This window comes from Vicia villosa, linkage group LG4, assembly GCF_029867415.1.
Source record: "Vicia villosa cultivar HV-30 ecotype Madison, WI linkage group LG4, Vvil1.0, whole genome shotgun sequence".
Classification (NCBI taxonomy): domain Eukaryota; kingdom Viridiplantae; phylum Streptophyta; class Magnoliopsida; order Fabales; family Fabaceae; genus Vicia; species Vicia villosa.
Window position 1 is genome coordinate 112,329,676 of NC_081183.1, and position 22,318 is coordinate 112,351,993.

The 22,318-nt window shown below is 37.9% G+C and overlaps 1 non-coding gene across 1 annotated transcript; it reads left to right on the forward strand.

Moving 5' to 3' along the window:
* Positions 1-21,817: 21,817 nt before the first annotated feature.
* On the forward strand, positions 21,818-21,924 carry LOC131600788 (small nucleolar RNA R71). The gene has a single exon (XR_009283397.1). It is a non-coding gene; the product is annotated as a small nucleolar RNA R71 (small nucleolar RNA).
* The last annotated feature ends 394 nt before the right edge of the window (positions 21,925-22,318 follow it).

Here is a 22,318-nt window from a genome sequence, read left to right on the forward strand (position 1 = left end):
CTTGATTCATCACAAAAGTCCAAGATTTCACTTCATTTGGAAAAAGTCAACTATACAAGATCACCTTTGACTTTTAGGATTTTAGGTCAAACCATGACTTTTAAGGATCAATATAATCAACATATGATTATTGAAGTCATTTGACCAAAGAAAATCAAGAAAATTCATCAAGAATGAAAAAGTCAACAAAAAGTCAAACTAGTGCATTTTGACCTAGTTCATGGATCTCAAAATTTCACCTACTCAACTCAAAAAACTTGCAACATGAAAGTTGTAGATCTCACAAAATAAAACAACTTCTCACAATGGAACTTTTTTCAAGAGATCAATCATTTAAGAGATATGAGCTTTGGAAGTTATAGATCATAAAAACTTAGAAAAAATTCTAAGTGTTTTTAACCTAGTTTTCTTCCAACTTTAGGACCATTTTACACAACTTTTCCAAGTGATTTTGAATGAACTCAAAACTAATGAATTGAATTACATGTTAAGGGCTTTCCAAATTATGCTCAACCTTCTCCAAATTCATTTTGAGCTAGGAGTTATGCTTGTTCAAAGTTGGCCTCATGAAGAGAAATTATAGGTCATGTACAATTTGGAACTTTGCAAATTTGTGCAAATACCTCTACCAATTGATGCTACACGATCCATAACACATAAGTAAAGATGCCATGCATTCATTTTCATCATTGCATAAGGATTGAGGAATATTCCCAAAAACAAAGGCATGTGATTATGTAATGATTACATTTGAGAATTTATGGCAAATGAATGAATCACCAAAGGAATCTTCTCCCAACCAATTGAAGCTCCCCTCTACATCAGAATTGTCCCCTAAGATCGAGATCAATGGATGGGGAGCTAGCTCGAAAATGCAATGATTACATTTGCAAGATTCCTTGAATTTCTTCATAGCCAAGAAACCAAAATGACTTCACTAAGCAAGCTCACTCCTCTGCAATTACACTGAACTCTTTGCCTATAAATACAAGTGCATACCTCAGTATTAGACACACCAAAGCAACTCCAATTCTTGCTTTCTCCTTCTCTCCCTCATGCTTATGGTTTTCAAAAGTTCTTTGGCAAGAAGAATCAAATTCTTCAACTAGAGCTCTTCTTTTGAAATTAAGCCTTCTAACATCTCAAGGAGGTTCATTAGAAGTGATCCAAGCACCTAGATCACTTCTATAAGTGGAGAAACCCTGAGGGAGCTTTTGAAATCGATCAAAGGGTAAATTGGAAAGATGTTTTATCCACCCTCTACCCAGACATAAATGAAACAAAAAATGTCAAGGACATGAGAGATCTCTACAAAATCTGGACCAAGATTCTTCTTGGGTGCTTCTATCGCAGGAAAGGGACACATGCTTCTGACTTTGTCAACAATGAGCAAAAATACATTCTGTATTGCATTGCCACTAAGAAGAAGGTTGATGCTATCTACATTATCTTCAACCATATGTGGAAGGCTGTGAAGGAGTCCAGAAATGCCTTCAGAGAAAAAAGTTGTACCATCATTCCGTTTGGTAGAATTATCTCAAATCTTTTGGTTCATTCCAAGATTGCTGAGGACCTGGAATCTGAAGGTATTATCAAAGACCTTGCTGTCACCTCTGGGAGCTGTCTGAATGCTTTCACTTTAAAGAAGATGAAGGTGATTAAGACTATCACCAAGACTCCCCAACCTCTTGCTGGAACAAGAATCAGAAGAAAACCAGTTCTAGCTGATTTTGAAACCTTCTTCAATAGTGAGGTACCAGAAGTCAGAACTAAGTATCTGAAGTCACAAAAAGAGGATAAAAGTCTTAAAGATCAAGAGAAAGGTGCTCCTATTAAAGTGAATCGCAAGAAGGAAGAAAGGACCAAAAGAAAGTTTGATCATCCTTCTATCAATCAGGTGAAGGTTGTTCAGAAAGCTGCTGCTACCACTGAGAAAGAAGTGGTTCTAGAAGAAGTCATTGCAAAGGTTGTTAAGGCCGTTTCTGTTGATTTTGAGAAGAAAAAGAAGGAAGCTGAGAAAAAGAAGAAGAAGTCTAATAACAATGCTGAGATTGTTGAAGTTGTTGAGAAGAGGAAAACCAGAAAAAGGAAGATGATTCTTCAAGAATCCGATGAAGAAAATGTTGTTCAAGAGGCTGTGAATCAACAGGAAGCTCTGGCGAGCGTTAGAAGGAAAGAGGTCTCTAGCGGCAAAACAAATTTTGTTGAAGAGCCGAAGAGTAAGAAGCAGAAGAAGACCGAGGCTGTGGTCAAAGCTCTTCAGAAAGCATCCAATATGTATTTCTGAACCTGATTCTACTCCTGCTGGTATTTCAGAAGTTGCACCAATAGCGGTTGCCCCTATCCCTGAACCAGAAAAAGCCACATCAGAATCACCTATAACTGTCCATGTTCTTACACCTCCATCTTCTCCTGTAACCATTCCTTCTTCTCCACCCACCATCAATCCTGTTCTGGATATACCACCCCTTCAAACTCTCTTTCCACCTCACACAAATATCTCCATCTCTCAACCTCCTCCCCATGCCAACTTTGAACCCATCCCTTCCACCTCTCAAAACAACCATAGTGGTTCTGATCTTCCAACCTCTACATCACATGAGCAACTGCTCCGTGATTACAACTACACTCCCAAGCCTCGTCCTGAAGCTGAATTGGTAGTGTTAGATTCTGATACTGAAGTAGAATCTTCTTATAGGTTGGATAGAGAGCCTCAACCTTATTCCATCCCTAACCCTGTCTTTTCTAAAACCAATATAAAATCCCGCCGTCTGTACCCTATTGGTGTAATTTTTGAAAAGGTAAAGAGGAGTCTCAGAAGTATCTTTGATCCTCTAAGAATTGCTGAAAGTTCTGGCTTGAATGACGTCGCTATGCGGAAGTTCTGGAGAATCCTACGCAGAAAATCAGATGCTCTCTTTATGGAACTTCAGGAAGCCTGTGTAGAAGCTGCTCCACGGCATCGTGGAATTCTAAGAAGCTATGAAGACTTTTGGTTTGCTCGTCTCGGAGGAAGGTACACCTTGGAAGAAAAGCCCTTTGTGGATGAATTGGATGTAGCAAGACTGGCTGCTGCATTGGAAGCTAACCCTTGCAGGGAGATTGTGGTTTGGAGACCTCAATATCCAGTTCTGCTCGGGGATTTCAAGACCCTCTTTGACTTTTTGAGGGAAAACCCTTCTAAGGAAGACCCAAGCTTGGTCATTCCAGAAGTTGTTGACCCACCAGAAGTTGAAGGTCCTTCTGCCACTAGGAATCTAGCTGCCATTCTTCAGGCACTTGAGAATGGAGATTCTGAGATTCCGGCTGCAGATTATGGAGATGCTTCTATGCAAGAAGCAGATGCAGAAGATCATGTTGCTGAAACAGTTCCTGTTGAGGAAAATCCTGCAAATGATTTATCAATGGAAGCTGCAGATCACAATGCCATCCTTGTGGATAGAAGTGTGAAGCTTCTTCTGATGAACCTTCCCGTCTTGCAAGGACTCTAGAAGTTATTCAGAAGAACCAGGATGAGCAAAGCTCAGTCAATGCTGAGTTTAGAGCTTTCATGGAGAGGCAAAATGAATACAACAATGGGATTCAAGAGATGCTGGCCAAGATCTTGTCGAAGCTAGGGTCATCTTAGATTGAGTCTTAGTTGTTTTGTTTCTCGTTTTTTGCTTTGCTGCATCTGTTTTGTGCATCTTTTTCTTGCTTATCTCCTTGTACTTCTGTACTTCTGTCTTTTTGAGCTTCAATGAAAATTATCTTTTTCTTCCATGTGTTTCTTTTTGTTTTTCATCTGAATCTTTTATGTTTTTGATGTTATAACAAAAAGGGGGAGAAATATGTGATAAATGATTCGATTTAATCAGTTGCTTTACTAACAGAACTTGCAAAGTTCTATGTTTTAAGTTGTGTTGTTGCAGGAATTGAAGATTCTCTTTACAAGATCAACCTAAGAAGCAACAAGATGAATCAAGTTCTTGGATTCTTGAAGCAAGCTGAGTGCTATGAAGCTTCAGGATCAGAAACAAGAAGGAAGAATGTTCAGATATTCTGATGATAGAATATGATCTGAAACATTATGTTTATGTGTTCTGACACATACCATATGGCTCTGATACACAATATATGTTCTGAAACATATTCAATGTTCTGACTCATTCATGCTGACTTTTGTCGTTTAGTTTTGTTCTGTAACATTTCAGGATGTAGAGATGCTCTGATGATGCTCTGGTACATTCAACAATGTTCTGATACATTCTAGCATGAAGTGATGAAAGAAGAAATTCAAGCTCTGAAGCTGTCCAAATGGAAGCGAGAATTAGAAGCTGTGGATGTTCTGAAGATCTAAAGAAATTCAAGTTCTGAAGCTGTCCGATGGAAGCAGAAGTCAAAAGCTGGGAATGTTCTGAAGATCAAAGAAATTCAAGTTCTGAAGCTGTCCGATGGAAGCAGAAATCAGAAGCTGTGAATGTTCTATGGATCTAAAAGAAATTCAATGTTCTGAAGCTGTCCTATGGAAGCAGAAATCAGAAGTCATGAATGTTCTAAAGATCAAGCACTGTGAACGTCTCTACTGAAATACTCAGGGAAGTCTTTAATTATTAAAATTCTTCTAGTATTAATTTCAGGGGGAGATTATTCATCTCAGGGGGAGATTGTTAATCTCAGGGGGAGACATATTCACATGCTTATGCTATAGCTGTGTAATTTGTCTTTAGCCGTCTTCTCTTTCTGATCGCAAATTCATATCATTTATATATGTTTTTGTCATCATCAAAAAGGGGGAGATTGTTAGAACAAGATTTGTTCTGATCAATATTCTTAGTTTTGATGATAACAAGGATATGAATTTTGTGTGAGATAATGTGGTACTCTAATACATTGCAATTTCCTTTTCAGGAAATATATATAAAGAGTATGCACAAATCAGCGCTCAGAAGCTTTGACTCAGAAGGTTCAACATGCAACATCAGAACATGGTCTGGCAAGACATCAGAAGATGGTCAAAGCAGAATCAGAACATGGGTCTATGGAAGCATCAGAAGAACTTGAGTTCAGAAGCAGAAGCACTGAAGTTCTCATGGTATCACGCTCAGAAGCACTTCAAGGTCAGAAGACAAGAAGATGCTATGCACCAAGCTGTTTGACTCTGATGATATTCAAACGTTGTATATACAAACATCAGATCAGAAGAAAGTACAGGTGGCAGGCTACGCTGACTGACAAAAGGAACGTTGGAAGCTATTAAAGGCAACGTCAGTAGACACAGCGTGAACAAGGCTCGAGGTAGTTGACAAAAGCGTGAAACATTAAATGCAATGTTGTACGTAGAGCTGTCAATTTCAAGGGCTAGGGCCTAATACTTAAGGCCCTCAAAATATAAGGGGCCTAAATTTTCAAAAGTAAATAAGCCCCAAAATAAGTAGGGCCTTAAAATAAAGGCCCCTAAATTTTAAGTAAGGCCTCAAGGCCCTAATTTTATATCAAATATTTTTCATAACAAATTAACTTTTTTATTTTTTAATTAAAAAACTTGACTTCTTTATTTTTAATAAATAAAATGACTTTTTTTATTTTTGAAAAAAACAGATTTTTTTTATTTTGGAAAATTCGATTTTTTTTTATATTTTTTTAAAAAATTTGAATTTTTTGATTTTTTATACTTTCGAAAATTGGTTTTTTCTCGGAAAAATAATTTTTTTTAATATTTTCGGTAAAAAAAACAATTTTTCCGAAAAAATCGACTTTTTATATTTTCGACACAAAAATCAATTTTTCAAATTTTCGGAAAAATCGTTTTTTTTTTTTTTAAAACGACTTTTTTATATTTTTCCATTGTAAAAAAGCAACTTGTAGAAAAAGAGATTAATTCTCTTCACATACCATGAAACACAGTAACAAAATTATTCTACGTGACTCTTCTCTCACATCAAAATGCATGTTGTTTCAACACAGGATGATAAAAGTGGCACAAAGCTAGCTAGCTAGCGTACAATGGAAAAAGATATTAAAATCAATTTTTATATTTTCGAAAAAATTGTTTTTTCGGAAAAGTCGACTTTTTCCATTTAAAAAAAAAAACATTTTTTTACGAAAAAAATCGACTTTTTGTATTTTTGACAAAAAAATATTTTTCTCCGAAAAAAGTTGACTTTTTTATTTTCGAAAAAGTCTTTTTTTTATATTTTCGACAAAAAATCAAATTTTTTCAGAAAAAATAACTTTTTGTGTTTTTGACAAAAAATTGCTTTTTTTACCGGAAAAAACGACTTTGTGTTTTTCGACAAAAAAGTGATTTTTTCAAGAAAAAATCAATTTTTTCGAAAAGTCGACTTTTCGTATTTTCGATAAAAAATCAATTTTTTTGGAAAGTCGACTTTTTATATTTTCAGAAAAAAAAATCAATTTTTCATATTTTCGGAATAATTGATTTTTTTAAAAATTTCTAAAAAATAAACTGAGTTTTGATTTTTTTAAAAAGTATTTTTTATTTTTCAAAGTAAAATTAATTTTCAAACAATTTATACTTTGGGGCCCTTACTTAGGCCCCATAAAAAACAAAAAAATGATGGGGCTTTAAAATATGGGGCCCAAAAAACTATCATTTAATAAAGGGCCTAAAAAAATGGGGCCATATAGGGGCCTAATTGTTTGGGCTTTACAATAAAGGGCTCTTTTGACACCTCTAGTTGTACGGAACACGCAAAGCATTAAATGCTCCCAACGGTCATCTTCTCAAGTGCCTATAAATATGAAGTTCTGATGAGAAGCAAGGTAACCAATGTCAAACGAACTCTGGACGAATTCTGAACGAACCTATTCTGAATAACTTGCTGAAACGCTGTTCAATTCAAAGCTCAGAAACTTCATCTTCACCAAAGCTCACTACATTGCTGTTGTAATATATTAGTGAGATTAAGCTTAAACGTTAAGAGAAATATCACTGTTGTGATTATAGCTTTTCAGAAGCATTTGTAATACTCTTAGAATTGATTACATTAATTTGTAAGTAACTAGAGTGATCAAGTGTTGATCAGGATACTCTAGGAAGTCTTAGCTTGTGTCTAAGCAGTTGTAATTAGAGTGATCACGTGGTGGTCAGGATACTCTAAGAAAGTCTTAGCTTGTGTCTAAGCATTTGTTCCTAGAGTGATAAGGTTGTGATCAGGATACTCTAGAAGACTTAGTCGTGGGCTAAGTGGAAAACCATTGTAATCTGTTGAGATTAGTGGATTAAATCCTCAAGTGAGGTAAATCACTCCGTGGGGGTGGACTGGAGTAGTTTAGTTAACAACGAACCAGGATAAAAATAACTGTGCAATTTGTTTTTATCGTTCAAGTTTTTAGACTACACTTATTCAAACCCCCCCTTTCTAAGTGTTTTTCTATCCTTCGTTAGTTACATATCTGGATTCGTGAGGAAATTTAGAACGGATTTCATGTTTACATCATCCCATTTGGTTGAGAGATGAGCAAGTTTTGAAATTCAAAAATTGAAGAGATTGAGGTTGAAGACGAAGATGGTGGTGGCGCCATTTTCAAATATTCAGGGACAAGTTTAATATATTTTTATTACAAGGCATATACGTAACGAATACATCGTTATAGCCTAGTGGTAAAGAGAGTTTGTGGGAAGCGCATGCCCAAGGTCTGGGGTTCGAATCCCCCTCGCCCCAGACCTTCTGATTTTATTTTCTTTTTTCTGCCCTATACACCTGACAACACACATATGGCATTGGGGTTACCTCTATGACACCAAGCGCGCATTGGCCCAATGGTGTTATTTTGAGCTGGTAATTGCAAGGGCATGGGTTCAAACCATGGTGGAGACAAAACCATATTTTTACCACTTTTTCCTTTCATTTTTATTTACAACTTCATATAATTAATTAACCTATCAAATTAAATTATTTTCACTTGATTTTTCACACACTTCTCATTAAACATGTCAATTTTATGAATAATAAAAAAATCACAAAAATATTATTTATTTGATATATTTTTATTAGGTTTGAAATGGCATATTTTTTTAGTATTTTAAAAATACTTTAAATATAGTTTTCATTTGATTTTCAAAACTTAATTACCTTGTACATATTTTTTGTGATAAAACCCTAATCATTTAGGTCTTTATTAGGTATAGACTTTGTCTTTACCCTAATTAAGTTGACTTTTGTCAATTTTCAAAACTGTTTCCAAACTTCAATTAAACAAACGATCAAGGTTTTCAAACAACGAAACTTTGTATCATTTAAATCTCTTCAACTGTTTTTCATACCCAGTAAATAAATACTGGGCCTCTAATAGAGTGTAAGTCCCAACCCTTTTTCTTTCTTATATTCAATTAATTCTTTTCAAACAACTGCTTTCATAACAGTCAACCAGTACAATAAATATTGGGCCTCTAATAGAGTGTAAGACCCAACACCTTCTTTATTTTCATACTTTGATTTTCAAAACTTTATTTACAAAATCTTCTCTCTGTTTTCAAAACATTCTTCTGTTTTAAATAAAATATTCAAATGTTTACAATTAAACCTTCAACTGTTGCCAATAAATAATAAAGCTACTGGTAAGGCTTTGTAAATACATCTTCAAAGGTCTCCACTCCATATAGGTTAGGCTTTATAGCTTTCAATTTACAAGCTTTCATTTAAATTACTGTTAAATATAAACTGTATATATATATATATATATTATTTAGAACTACGTCTAAGTAAGACCTTAGGAATGATAAACTATATATATATATATATATATATATATATATATATATATATATATATATATATATATATATTATATTATAGGACTATGGCCTTGGATTGAGAATGTCTTCCCGGTGAAGGCTCATTTCTAATTAGATTTCCTTAGTTTAAACCTCAAGATGAATTATTTCCGATGAAACATCTTGAAAAAAAACGTAGAACAAAAATAGGGCACATCCACCCAAGAGGAATTATTCCCGGTGAAACCTCTTACCCATTTGCTTAGAGCCAAAATAAGTTCAAAACCACAGCTTTCTCTTATGCTATAACAAGGACCCTCGATTAGCCTCCTCTTGGGCTTTGTACAAGGATCCACAGGCTTCTTAAAAAGCATTCCCAGCTTTCTCTTGAGCTTGTATACAAGGACCCATCAGGTTTCTTATAAAAATATGAACAAGTCTTTAGTCACCTTTTAGCCTACCCTTGTGAGTTTCTTCTATTCTTAAAACCAGACATTAAACAAGCTTAGAATGTCTCAATCTCAGTATTGAGTTCACCTTTTGGAATGAGAGACATGGACAGTCTTTGTCACCTTTATCCTTACCCTCCAATAATTTTCCTCCTTAGTAAAGTCTAGGTCTCAATCTGTCTATCCTTAGTCAGAGTCAGCCTTAATCCTGGGCTTTATATAAGAAGTCTCAAATAGTTAATTAATCCTCCTTAAAGTCATAATTCCCTGGAAAGGGTTAGCTTCCACACCAATTCCTTCATTTTAACAAAAACCCTGGAAAGGGTTAGCCTCCAAAATCAGTCCTTTAAAGTCATAAACCCCTGGAAAGGGTTAGCCTTCAAAATCAGTCCTTTAAAGTCATAATTCCCTAGAAAGGGTTAGCTTCCAAAAATTCAACTTTTAAAAGATAATCTCACCAGTTGAGTCCCACCTAGGTCAGTTTTAGTCAATAAAAAGAAATTCCCTGGTAGAGTATACTTTAGGTCAATCACTCAAATAAATTCCCCAATAAGGTCAATCTTCAAACCTGGGTCTTTCATTCCTTAATCTCTGCTTAACGAAAGCACAACCCTCAGTAGGGTCATCCTTTAGTTCCTAAACAATAGGATAATCCTCAATAGAGTCAAAAATCCCCTCTGAGTAAAAAGATCCCACACTGGTAGATCTTTCCCCATTTTAAAAGTCAGCCTCAACCTTGGGCTTTGTACAAGGCACACACTCCCCTTAGAGTCAAAACCCTACTCATAGGTATTCCCTTATCTACAGTTAGCCTCAACCTTGGGCTTTGTACAAGGCAGATAATAGAGTCTCCCCAGTGAGTCCTTCACCATCAAGTAGCCATAACCTTGGGCTTTGTACAAGGCAGATAAAATTCATTTCCATGTGTCAAAAGATTCCTAACCTTCAGGATCTTTTCACCAAAGAGTCATCCATACTCAGTTTCCTCAACAGTAGCCACAACCTTGGGCTTCATACAAGGCAGAAAATAATGACTTCCCTAGCTAAGAGTCAGCCACAACCTTGGGCTTTGTACAAGGCAAAAAATAGAGTCTCCCTAGGTAGAGTCAGTGATCGCGACTTTACGTGTCTATAAATCTGATAACTGCAAGTGCACAGTCGTGTCGTGTAGTTTTAAAAGATATCGAATCCACAGGGACTATGAATCGATCTACCGTTATCTAAGGTTACTATGTAAAGCTAGGAGTACTAAAATTTCGATTGTTCCTAAGGGAAAGTGATTGTGAGAAAATAAAGAATAATAATAAAAGACAGGTATCAGTATGTATTTCGTTTAACTGAAGGTAATCCTAAGGTTCATTGGCTTTTGCATAATTAAATTAAAAATCTTTACTAATTCCAATTGATTAAAAATCCTCGTCTCAAACTTTCGCTCTGTTGATTCAGACTACTATCCTAATCCTAATGTACACTTTCGCCATCCCAATAGATTTTAGAAGAGCTTTTTGGAAACAATGTAATTAATAAAATGCCTATTTTACGAGGTTGTTATCTATTTAAATCTCCTAATCTCAAATTTTCGCTCTGTTGACTCGGAGCAAGCTAATACCCCTAACGTACGCTTTCGCCATCCCGCTCGAGTGTAAAAACAATTTTTGAAAATAAATAAGTTCCAATTAGTTTTAATACGCTTTCGCCATCCTTAAAACTAATGTCCTATGTCTACTATCCAGTTAAAGATCTCAAACTTTCGCTCTATTGATTTTAACCTTTGACCGTCTTAACCCCTCAAACTTTCGCTCTATTGGTTTTAAGACTTACTAATTAAACTAGACATATAAACCAAAAATAAGTGATAATTAATAAAACATAATTTAAGCCAATTTATTTCGGATCCCTACGGTTAACTTACTTTACATACCGACACCTTTAGTATTTTAGCCAGACATATTAATACGATTAAACATACATATATCGGTTCGGTTCATAATAATAAGCATATTAAATGGCATATAATATATCATGCAAATAAATAATATAAATAAGGCGGTAAATAAAAACCTGAATTAAAATAAATCTGAATTGAATTGAATCTTGAAGTACTCGAACTTCCACCACAGGTTGGCTGGATCGTTCTTCGGAATTTAAATGGCAGAAAATAAAAAACAAGGAAATAAAGCGATAAATCTAACGTAAGGCTAGATCTATGAAAAGTTCACAACAATTTCCAGTGTAGAAATCGTTGTGAGAAAATAGACGGTAAAATGAAAACAGAATAAGGAAAAGCAGTTCGCGGTACAATTTCGGCAGCACTTCGTTGGCAGGAAATCGGACAGATTGAAGTAAGATAGCAGGTCCTATTTATAGGAGGGGATTTGCAGTTGGAATCCGTGAATTGAGGGACCTTTTTCTGACTGGGACTTGGAGACGTGCGTCTCCGATTCTTCAGGGAGGCAGCTGACTGACTTGAGACGTGCGTCTCAAGTGGAGATTCTTTAGGGAGGTGGAGACGTGCGTCTCCCCTTTGCTGAGGTGGCAGAGACGTGCGTCTCTGCTTACTAGTGTGGCCTGGGTTGCTTTCCTTCGTGGGCTGGATTGCTCTTTTGGGCCTTTTTGGGTCCTAATTGCACCCCTCTTTCGCTTCAGCACTCCTTTTTCATCTTTTAGGCATAAATATTGGTCATTTAAGCTCTATTTTCTTTCCTTTTCGCAAATAGTCGAAATTGAAGTGTAAAACCTGAAATAAAGCAAATACACGCGTAATATCATAATAAATTAACATAATAAACGGAAAATGCTATAAATATCTATGGATTTTAGGCTAAATATACGATATAAAATCGTGTTATCAAATTCCCCCAGACTTGAACCTTTGCTTGTCCTCAAGCAAAATAAGAAGATAAAGATAAATGAAACACACTTCCACCACGTCGTTCAGTCATACTTAGCTACATAGTGTTCTTATTCGGAAATAACGAATCTTAGCAATAAACCTATAGTAACAACACTAAACAACTCCCAGTATGCATACCAATCCGAATCATGCCATTATAGCTCGACCTATTTGACTTGTCATCATGTTTCACCCTCTTCATTCGCGCGCAATCACATTAAGCCCATTATCCTGACACGCACATAGCAGAGTAGTCGGTTAGTGACTATGATCCTTCTCATGGAGTTCTGGCACAATATGTGGTATACTCCTTAGCATTCACTTGTAGATTGTGGGGAATCGGACAATAGTCCTTCCTACCAAGTTCATTACCAGATGACTTCTGAACCAATCGACAGTGAGTTTTTAAATTCTTTGTATATGAGATTTGCGACCGTTAGGTTAAATGATCTTGTGAGGATCACCTTACTTAGTAGGCACATTTCTTCTTATGGTTGAACACATAATTATTATGAGGATCATACACTTATATTCATCGACTCTCTGCGTAGTTTGTATCTAAGACGGTGCCGACTGCTAGAATAAACTACTAAGGGTTATTTCAAAACTTAAAGTCGATGGTTTTGGTATAGTGGGTATTCAAATCGGTTACGCATACTCGGGGGTTTTAGAGTGTTGCGACAATAAGGATATTGACTAATTCAGTTTCGGTGCGTTGAGTGATTGAGTAGCTTCGTATTTCTCGAACGTGTGGGGTTTGCGTTTATCGTTTAGGAGCAAAAATTTTTTGTTATGGCTCAAGAAAATGGAAGAAATTGAAATAACTACGGAATTATACATATAAGACTTAAATTCCATAAATATTCTTTATTGAATTAGAAAAACATTACAAGGAAGGGAAATAACTGAAGGGAAAAATAAAACTAAAGGAAATAGAAATGATATGACTCCCCCAGACTTAGATGATGCAATGTCCTCAGTGCATAAGAACTACTCCTCATTGTTGCGGTTTCGAGAACTGCTCGCGCCTCTTGTACGAACACGGCGACGTCTCTCAGGAGAGTCATTAACACGAATGTCAAGATCATGCAAATATGTGGCAATTTCAGCGTATTGACTTTCGTTCCTAATAGCATAGTCACGGTGCTCCTGTTGCATCTCTCGGATGAGCCTAATTGTTTCAGTTTGGTTTGTCTGCATAGCTTGAACGAGTTGATCTTGGCGTTGAATAGCAGCATACATGGCTTCAAGAGTGATAGGCGGAGGGTTGTTTGGAGGAGGTTGGTTGACATCAGGTTGCCCTTGGTTGAGTTCTTCTTCATTTGCATCCATAGGTTCATTAGGATGTTCTTGTTGGTCATCTTGAGGGTTGTCTTCAATAAGCCTCCAACGTTGAACATAACGGATGTTAATTCTTTCAGGACAAGGAAGGATGACATAAGGAATAGGAACTTTGTTGACGACCAAAGTGTATCGGCCATCATGGCGGGGTGAAACCAAGTGGGAATCGCGGCAGTAAGTGAGATCGAGTGACTGAGCAGGCTTCATGAGATGAGAGAGTGATAGGAGCTCGTCACCAAGACCTAAAGCACAGGCCAAGGTAGTAATAATGCCTCCAAGCAAGAATGGATTTGTAGCGGGGGCGTTAACTAAACCTTGGATGTGTTGGAACATAAACGGTGCGGCATTGAAACGGATATTGTTAAGCGCACAGTAAAGGAAAAATAATTCATTTTGGTTTACCTTGTGGTTGTTGGATCTCGCAAAAATAATATGCCCCAAGACACGTTGAAAATAACGTATAGCGGGGTTTTGAATGTGAGAAGCATGAAGAGCTCTCCAACCGGTAGGATTTTCTCCAGTGAGATGGAACCAAAATTCGAAAGCGAGATCCTCCCAGGATCGACCATTGAGTTCTTGAAAGATTGAGCGGTGAGCAATTGGAGCATGATTAAAATGCAAATATGAAGCTACGACATCTTGATCTAGAGCATATTCACGGTTGAACATCCGGAATTGGATGCTACCGGTTGAGAATGGTTGATTAGAGGGAGTGTCGTAGTTGAAGGAACTCAAAAATTCTAAGACGAGCGGCTCATAAGTAGGTACCGGTTCGGTACAAAGATGGTGGAGGCTAGATTTAGTGAGCAAACGGGTGACACCATCAATGAGACCCAAAGTTTCTAGACACTCGGTGTTCACAAATTTTGTGGGAACAACCGAACGTTCGTAGAAAGCAACATATTTTGTTCGTTGAGCATCATCTCGGAAGATAATGTTTGAAAGGTCGGGAGGTGGTCGCTCGGGACGCTCACTACGGATTAATGAACGTGGAGGCATGGTGAGTATGGGAATGAAAAATAAAAATGTAGTGTAGAAGAGTAGAGAATGGTATGATAGTTGTGAGGAAGAAGAGTGGTGGTGGTGTGGTTTTATAGTGAGGTTTGAAAATGGGGTGGTTAATGGAGAATTAAAATGGATTAATGGTGGTGTTTGAAGTTTGAATAGAATAGAAAAATGGGAAATGAATGGAGTTTAAGAGGTGAATGATGGAGGATGAATGAGGTTAATGGAGTTTAAATGGAATAAATAGGGGAAGAATGAGGAGAATGAATTTTGAAATTCAAATTCAAAATTCATGAGGGAGAGAAGAATGGTCTGCGTGGTCAGAATGGTCTGCGTGGTCAAATGCAGACTGCTGGCCTTGGGAGACGCGCGTCTCAGGCAGTCAGTCTGCTGGGGGACAGGGCATGGAGACGTGCGTCTCCTGTCCTTGCATGCTGAGGTCTGGTCCCACAGAGGTGGAGACGTGCGTCTCCTAGCTTAGGGAGGTGATCTCCACGCATGCAGTTGTCAAGACAAGTTCTGACAGATAGCAATAAGTATGGGATACTAGTTCACAACAGTGTCATTTTTTCATACTTTAAACAGCAAAAAATAGACTGAGTGAGAGATATGCATTCATGAATATATAGCAATCAGACAGCAGAATATTATAACACAGCAGCAGTAGTGAATAAAATATTGCATTTAAAATTAAACCAGTACTGAGTGTTAACAGAAGCAGAAAGCAAAAGTGCAGAAAAATGTAAATCTAAACTAGGAATAGAAATTACTAAAACTAGAAATAAAAATCTAATAATCTAAACGGTCACATCTAGCCACGTCTATTGTTGTTCTGATTAGACTGAATGTGTTTGAAAACTTCGTCGAACTGAGCATTTACGGTGTCGATAAAATCAAAGAAATGCATTTGCAAAGTGTGTAGCTCGTTGCGCACATGTTGTATATCTTGTTGTAGCGCAGTGATGGCTTGCTCGTGCGTATTCAGATTAGGCATTCTTTGATTCACCGATGCGGTAGATGTAGCGGGTTGTTGTTGCTCGACCTCGACATCAGTCATATCAACAGTGTGATCATCAACGGAATCTTCAGAACGAGTTTCAGGTTCATACTCAGATACAGGTTCATCAATAGGAAGAGGTTCATAATCAGGAATGGGTTCATCAACAGGAAGAGGTTCATAATAACCAGGAGGTGTTTCAGGTTCAGATTCAGATGCAGGCATTTCCTCATCAAAATGTTCATAAGCTTGAGGGGTTTCAGGTGATGGCTCTCTCTCAGGAATCTGACCATAGTAAAGCCAGTTGGTAGGGTTGTGCACACTTGTCCTAGGATTCGGTAAGGTGAACTGATACCAAACTTTGTTATCAATGAGCAATTCAAAACGATCAGGTCCAAGATTACCGATGATACCTCGATTAAAGCAGAAATTGATGTCCATAGAGGTATGGGTACCAAAAGGTGTCAATCTAAGCAAAGGCACTCTCATTCCTATGGCATTAGCGATCATAGTGACAAATCCGCCAATCCTAATGGGTGAAACTTCGTCTTGCGTGATGCGCTCGAAGTTTGTTAGCATGAATGCGATGGCATTGACCGGGCGATTCTGAGATGTACAAAACATGATGAACAACTCTTCTCTAGTAACTTCAGTGACATTATCTGGTTTGCCAAAAATATAGTGAGCAAGGATCTTGTGAAAGTAGCGGAAAGCAGGATTGTGGATGTTCTCAGATTGAAATTCATTCTCTTCAGGGTTGTCGTTTCCAGTGATCTTGCCCCAGTATTTTTCCAACTCCCAGTATGGAAGATTTTCTTCAGCTACTTGGGCGTATGCATCAGGTCCATGAGGTAGTTCTAACATTTCAGCAAAATCTCGGATGCAGAAATTAAACTCCATACCAAAGAGTCTAAAGAGAATAACTCCTTTTTTCAGTCCTTGTCCACAGTTTGGAAGATAGGTCAGGGAGCTCAAGAATTCCAGAGTGAGCTTCCGATAAGTGCTAAACTTGCGGAACAAGTGAGAACCAGTCCAACCGATTTGGTTAAGCAGGTGTAGGATGCTTTCTTCGATACCAAGCTTCACCATAGTTGGTTGGTGAGGATAGCAAGTCAACTCCATGTGTCTTCCAGCCAGCTTGTTAAATCTTGCTTCTTGTCCTCTACCACGGAACACAACTTCCATATTATCAGCTTCTTGCATCGTAGTTAGTAGTTAAATGAAAAACCTAGAAGTTGAAAATATTAAGATTAAGTTAGAACTAGGCTAGTGTTCATTTAAAAAAAATAAAATTAAATAAAACAAGTTATAATAATAATTATAATTATAAAAAGGAAGTATTTTCTCGAATGAAGAAAGCGGCTATAATTATAATAGTTATTATAGGATGTATGAAAAATAGTAAGAAAATTAAAATCTAGAATAATTAAAAATAGAATAGTTAAATGAAAATTAAAGATTAAAAATTTTAAAAATAAAAAAAAAAAAAAAAAAATAGAATAAATAAATGTGGGTTGTCTCCCACCAAGCGCTTTGTTTAATGTCGTAAGCTCGACGATTTTAAAATAGAAAACTATTTTTTCGAAAGAGCGGGCGGTTCGTCAATTTTAAAAACTTCGATGTTTTCATCGTATTCGAGATGATGGTAATACTTAAGACGTTGCCCATTTACGACAAAAGGTTTGACGGTTTCTCCTTTGATTTCTATCGCTCCACTCGGAAATATGTTAGTTATTTCGAAAGGGCCAGACCATCTAGATCGTAACTTACCAGGAAATAATTTTAGTCTAGAATTAAATAAGAGCACTTTATCGCCTATGCTAAAATTTTTCCTAGATATACGCTTGTCGTGCCATTTTTTCGTTCGCTCTTTATAGATTTTGGCGTTTTCGTAAGCGTCTTGTCTAAGTTCTTCTAATTCGTTTATGTCTAGAAGTCGTTTCTCACCAGCGGCAGTGTAGTTTAGGTTTAAGTTCTTAATGGCCCAATAGGCTTTATGTTCTAACTCTACTGGTAGGTGGCATGATTTTCCATAAACGAGTTTGAAAGGGGTAGTTCCTATTGGAGTTTTGAAAGCTGTTCTATAAGCCCATAAAGCTTCATTTAGCTTGGTTGACCAATCTTTCCTAGATATAGCAACAGTTTTCTCCAATATTTGTTTTATTTCGCGGTTAGATACTTCTACTTGACCGCTTGTTTGTGGATGGTATGGCGTGGCTATTCGATGATTTACTCCATATTTTCGAAGGAGTTTCTCAAGTATTCTTGAAATGAAATGGGAACCACCATCGCTAATTACCAATCTTGGCACACCGAACCTAGGAAAGATGACGTTTTTGAAAAGTTTAATAACTACTCGTGTATCGTTTGTAGGAGAAGCAATAGCTTCTATCCATTTTGAAACGTAATCGACGGCTACGAGTATATATTGATTTCCAAACGATGACGGAAACGGTCCCATGAAGTCTATTCCCCAGACGTCAAATATTTCTACTTCAAGAATGCCTTTTTGAGGCATTTCATCGCGTCTTGAAATGTTTCCAGTTCGTTGGCATCTATCACAGCTTAGTACAGCAAAATGGACGTCTTTCCACAGGTTGGGCCAGAAAAGTCCAGATTGAAGGATTTTGGCGCAGGTTCTAGATGTGCTATGGTGTCCTCCACACGGTGCAGAATGACAATGTGTTATTATGCTTCTTATCTCTTTCTCGGGTACACAACGTCTAAAGATTCCATCGGGGCCTCTTTTGAAAAGGAGTGGGTCGTCCCAATAGTAATGTTTTAGGTCATGGAAGAATTTCTTCTTCTGTTGGTAGCTTAGATCAGGAGGAAGCACACCAGCAGCTAGGTAATTTACGAAATCTGCATACCAAGGTGCGTCAGATCGGGCTAAAGCTATTTCAGCTAATTTCTCGGTTTCAGAGTTTGGACGGTATGGTTCGAATTCATTTGCTTCTAATTGGGCGATGAGTCTTTCATAAGGGAAGTCATCGTCAATTGGTACTTGTTCGGGTTTCAGATTTTCCAATCGAGAGAGGTGATCTGCTACGACATTTTCAGTGCCTTTCTTATCTTTAATTTCCAGGTCGAATTCTTGTAGTAACAAGATCCATCTCAAAAGTCTTGGTTTAGCGTCCTTTTTGGTTAGGAGGTACCTAATGGCGGCGTGGTCAGTGTATATGATTATTTTGGCTCCTACCAGGTAAGAACGGAATTTGTCTAATGCGAATACGACAGCTAATAATTCTTTTTCTGTCGTGGCATAATTCATCTGAGCTTCGTCTAGGGTTCTACTCGCATAATATATGACATGTAGTTTCTTATCCTTTCTTTGTCCTAGAACGGCTCCTACAGCATAATCACTTGCGTCACACATTATTTCGAAAGGCTCATTCCAGTCGGGAGGTTGCATAATTGGCGCAGAGATCAATGCTTGTTTAAGCGTTTGAAATGCTTCAGTGCATTTATCGGTGAAAATAAATTCGGCGTCTTTCATGAGTAGTTCAGTTAAGGGTTTGGTTATTTTAGAGAAATCCTTAATGAAGCGTCGGTAAAAACCAGCATGTCCCAGAAAACTTCTTATTTCTCTAACGGTTTTGGGAGGTTGAAGGTTTTCGATAATTTCGATTTTTGCTTTATCAACTTCGATTCCTCTATCGGATACGATGTGTCCAAGTACAATTCCTTGTCGAACCATGAAATGGCATTTTTCCCAATTAAGGACTAGGTTTACGCTTACGCATCGTCTAAGCACCATTTCAAGGTTTTCTAAACATATTTCAAAACTTCCTCCACAGACAGAGAAGTCGTCCATAAAGACCTCCATTATTCCATCTAGGAAGTCGGCAAATATTGCCATCATGCATCTTTGGAAGGTCGCGGGTGCATTGCAGAGTCCAAAAGGCATTCGTCTATAAGCGGATGTACCATAAGGACAGGTGAATGTGGTCTTCTCTTGGTCGTCAGGGTGGATAGGAATTTGGAAAAATCCGGAGTATCCATCCAGATAACAAAAATGTGAGTGTTTAGCTAGGCGTTCGAGCATTTGATCTATGAAAGGTAAAGGGAAATGGTCTTTTCGGGTAGCTTTATTTAGCTTCCTATAGTCAATGCACATCCTCCATCCAGTTTGGGTACGTTGTGCTACAGATTCTCATTTTGCGTTAGTGATTACAGTGACTCCTCCTTTCTTTGGTACGACGTGAACTGGGCTAACCCATTTACTATCGGATATAGGATATATTATTCCGGCTTCTAGCAGTTTTTGGATTTCCTTTTTAACCACATCGCTCATAATAGGATTTATTCGCCTTTGATGTTTCCTAGAGGTTTTACTATCGTCTTCGAGCATAATGCGGTGCATACACAGAGAAGGGCTTATACCTTTCAGATCTGATATGTTGTATCCTAAAGCGGTAGAGTATTTTCTTAGGACATTAAGTAATTTTTCAGTCTCGGTTCGTCCTAAGTTGGCGTTCACTATAACTGGTCGGTTTAGTTCTTCGTCTAGAAATTCATATCTAAGATCGGTAGGAAGTGTCTTCAGCTCTATAGCAGGTTTCTTAGGTCCAGGTATAGGATCAGGGGTTAAAGCTAAGCATTCACTCAGGTGGTTATCTTGATATTCCTCACGCCAGTTATCATCTTCAAAAATTGGCGGCATAGGAATTCTTAGGATTTCGGTTTCCTTATTTGGTTCGGATTTTATTTCCTTGACACACTCGTCGATTATGTCAGCAGAACAGCATGTGTCAATTATAGAAGGTGCTTTTAGGAATTGGGAAAGGATAAATTCTATTTTCTCTTCTCCTACTTCGAAAGTAAGCTTTCCTCGCTTTACATCTATAATTGCACCAGCGGTCGCTAAAAATGGTCTTCCTAAAATGATCGGGATGTTAGAATCTTCTTGGATATCCATAATGATGAAGTCAGTTGGGATGTAGAATTGACCTACACGAACAGGGATATTCTCTAACATTCCTACAGGGTATTTAACTGAACGGTCTGCTAGTTGAAGAGACATTCTTGTTGCTTTAAGCTCACCTAGATTGAGTTTCTTACAGGTTGAAAGAGGCATCAAACTAACACTAGCTCCTAAATCGCACAAGGCTTTCTCTATGATGGTTTTTCCAATTACGCAGGGTATAGAGAAACTACCAGGGTCTTTCAGTTTTGGAGGTATGTTGTTTTGGATGATAGCGCTACATTCAGCGGTAAGCGTTATAGTTTCGTTATCCTCGAGTTTCTTTTTGTTTGATAAGATTTCTTTTAAGAACTTAGCGTACGAAGGCATCTCAGTTATGGCTTCTGTGAATGGTATGGTTATGTTTAATTGCTTCAGAAGTTCTACAAATCTTTTAAATTGCGCTTCGGTTTTTGATTTGGCTAATCTTTGAGGGTAAGGAATTGGTGGCTTATAAGGTGGTGGTGGAACATAAGGTTTCTCTTTTTCGGGTTTCACTTCGTTATTGTTCTCATCAGTCTTAGCAGTTTGTTCGTCGGTTGTTTTCTTTTGGGTTTCCTTTGGCTCTTGTTGTGACATGGGTACGTTTTGGGTTCTAGGATCTATGGGTCCATCGTAATTAGTTCCACTTCGTAGTGTTATCGCGTTCGCATGTCCTTTAGGATTAGGTTGTGGTTGAGCAGGAAACGTGCCAGCAGGGGCAGCAGTAGGTGCTTGTTGTTGAGCTACTTGTAAGATTTGAGTTTCTAACATTTTGTTATGCGTAGCTAAAGCATCTACTTTGTTCGATAGTTGTTTTAGTTGCTCGCTATTGTGGATGTTTTGATTCAGGAAGTCTTTATTGGTTTGTTGTTGGGAAGCTATGAAGTTCTCCATCATGATTTCTAGGTTTGACTTCCTAGGGGTGTTTTGAGCAGCTACAGGCGCTTTTTGGTAGCCAGGTGGTACAGCAGGTGCTTGTCCAGGCGCGTACAACGCATTGTTGTTCTTATAAGAAAAGTTCGGGTGGTTTTTCCATCCAGGGTTGTACGTGTTAGAATAAGGGCTTCCTTGAGCGTAATTTACTTGATCAGATGGGACTCCAGTCAAGAGTTGGCATTCAGCAACTACATGCCCAGTCAATCCACAAATCTCGCAGTTAGGTGCTACAGCGGCAGCGGTGGCTGAAGGAGTGATGGTCAAATTCTCGATCTTTTGAGTTAAAGCGTCTACTTTAGCGTTAACGCGGTCTATACCACTAATTTCGTACATTCCTCCTTTGGTTTGAGCTTTCTCTAGAGCGGCGCGTTCTCCTCCCCATTGGTAATGGTTTTGTGCCATGTTCTCTATGAGTTTGTATGCTTCATCATGGGGTTTGTCCATTAATGCTCCGCCAGCAGCGGCATCTATAGTCATTTTAGTGTTATATAAGAGACCACCATAAAAGGTATGGATGATCAGCCATGGTTCGAGTCCATGATGAGGGCATATTCTAAGCATGTCCTTGTAACGTTCCCAAGCTTCGAAGAGCGATTCGTTATCTTTCTGGGTAAATCCGTTGATTTGACCTCTAAGCATAGCAGTTTTGCTAGGCGGAAAGTATCTTGCTAAGAATACTCTCTTCAATTCGTCCCACGTAGTTATGGAATTGGAAGGCAGGGATTGAAGCCACGCTCTCGCTCTATCTCTCAAAGAGAAAGGGAAAAGGCGTAATCGAATAGCTTCGGAACTAACGTTGTTGGCTTTGATAGTGTCGGCGTATTGCACGAACACGGATAAATGGAGATTGGGGTCGTCTACAGGGCTTCCAGAGAATTGATTCTGTTGAACAGCTTGGACCAGTGAAGGTTTCAGTTCGAAATTGTTCGCTTCAATCGCAGGTGGTGCGATACTTGAATGCGGTTCAGCGCGCGAAGGAGCGGCATAGTCTCTAAGAGGACGAATAGCAGCCATCTCTAACTTCGGGGTGATT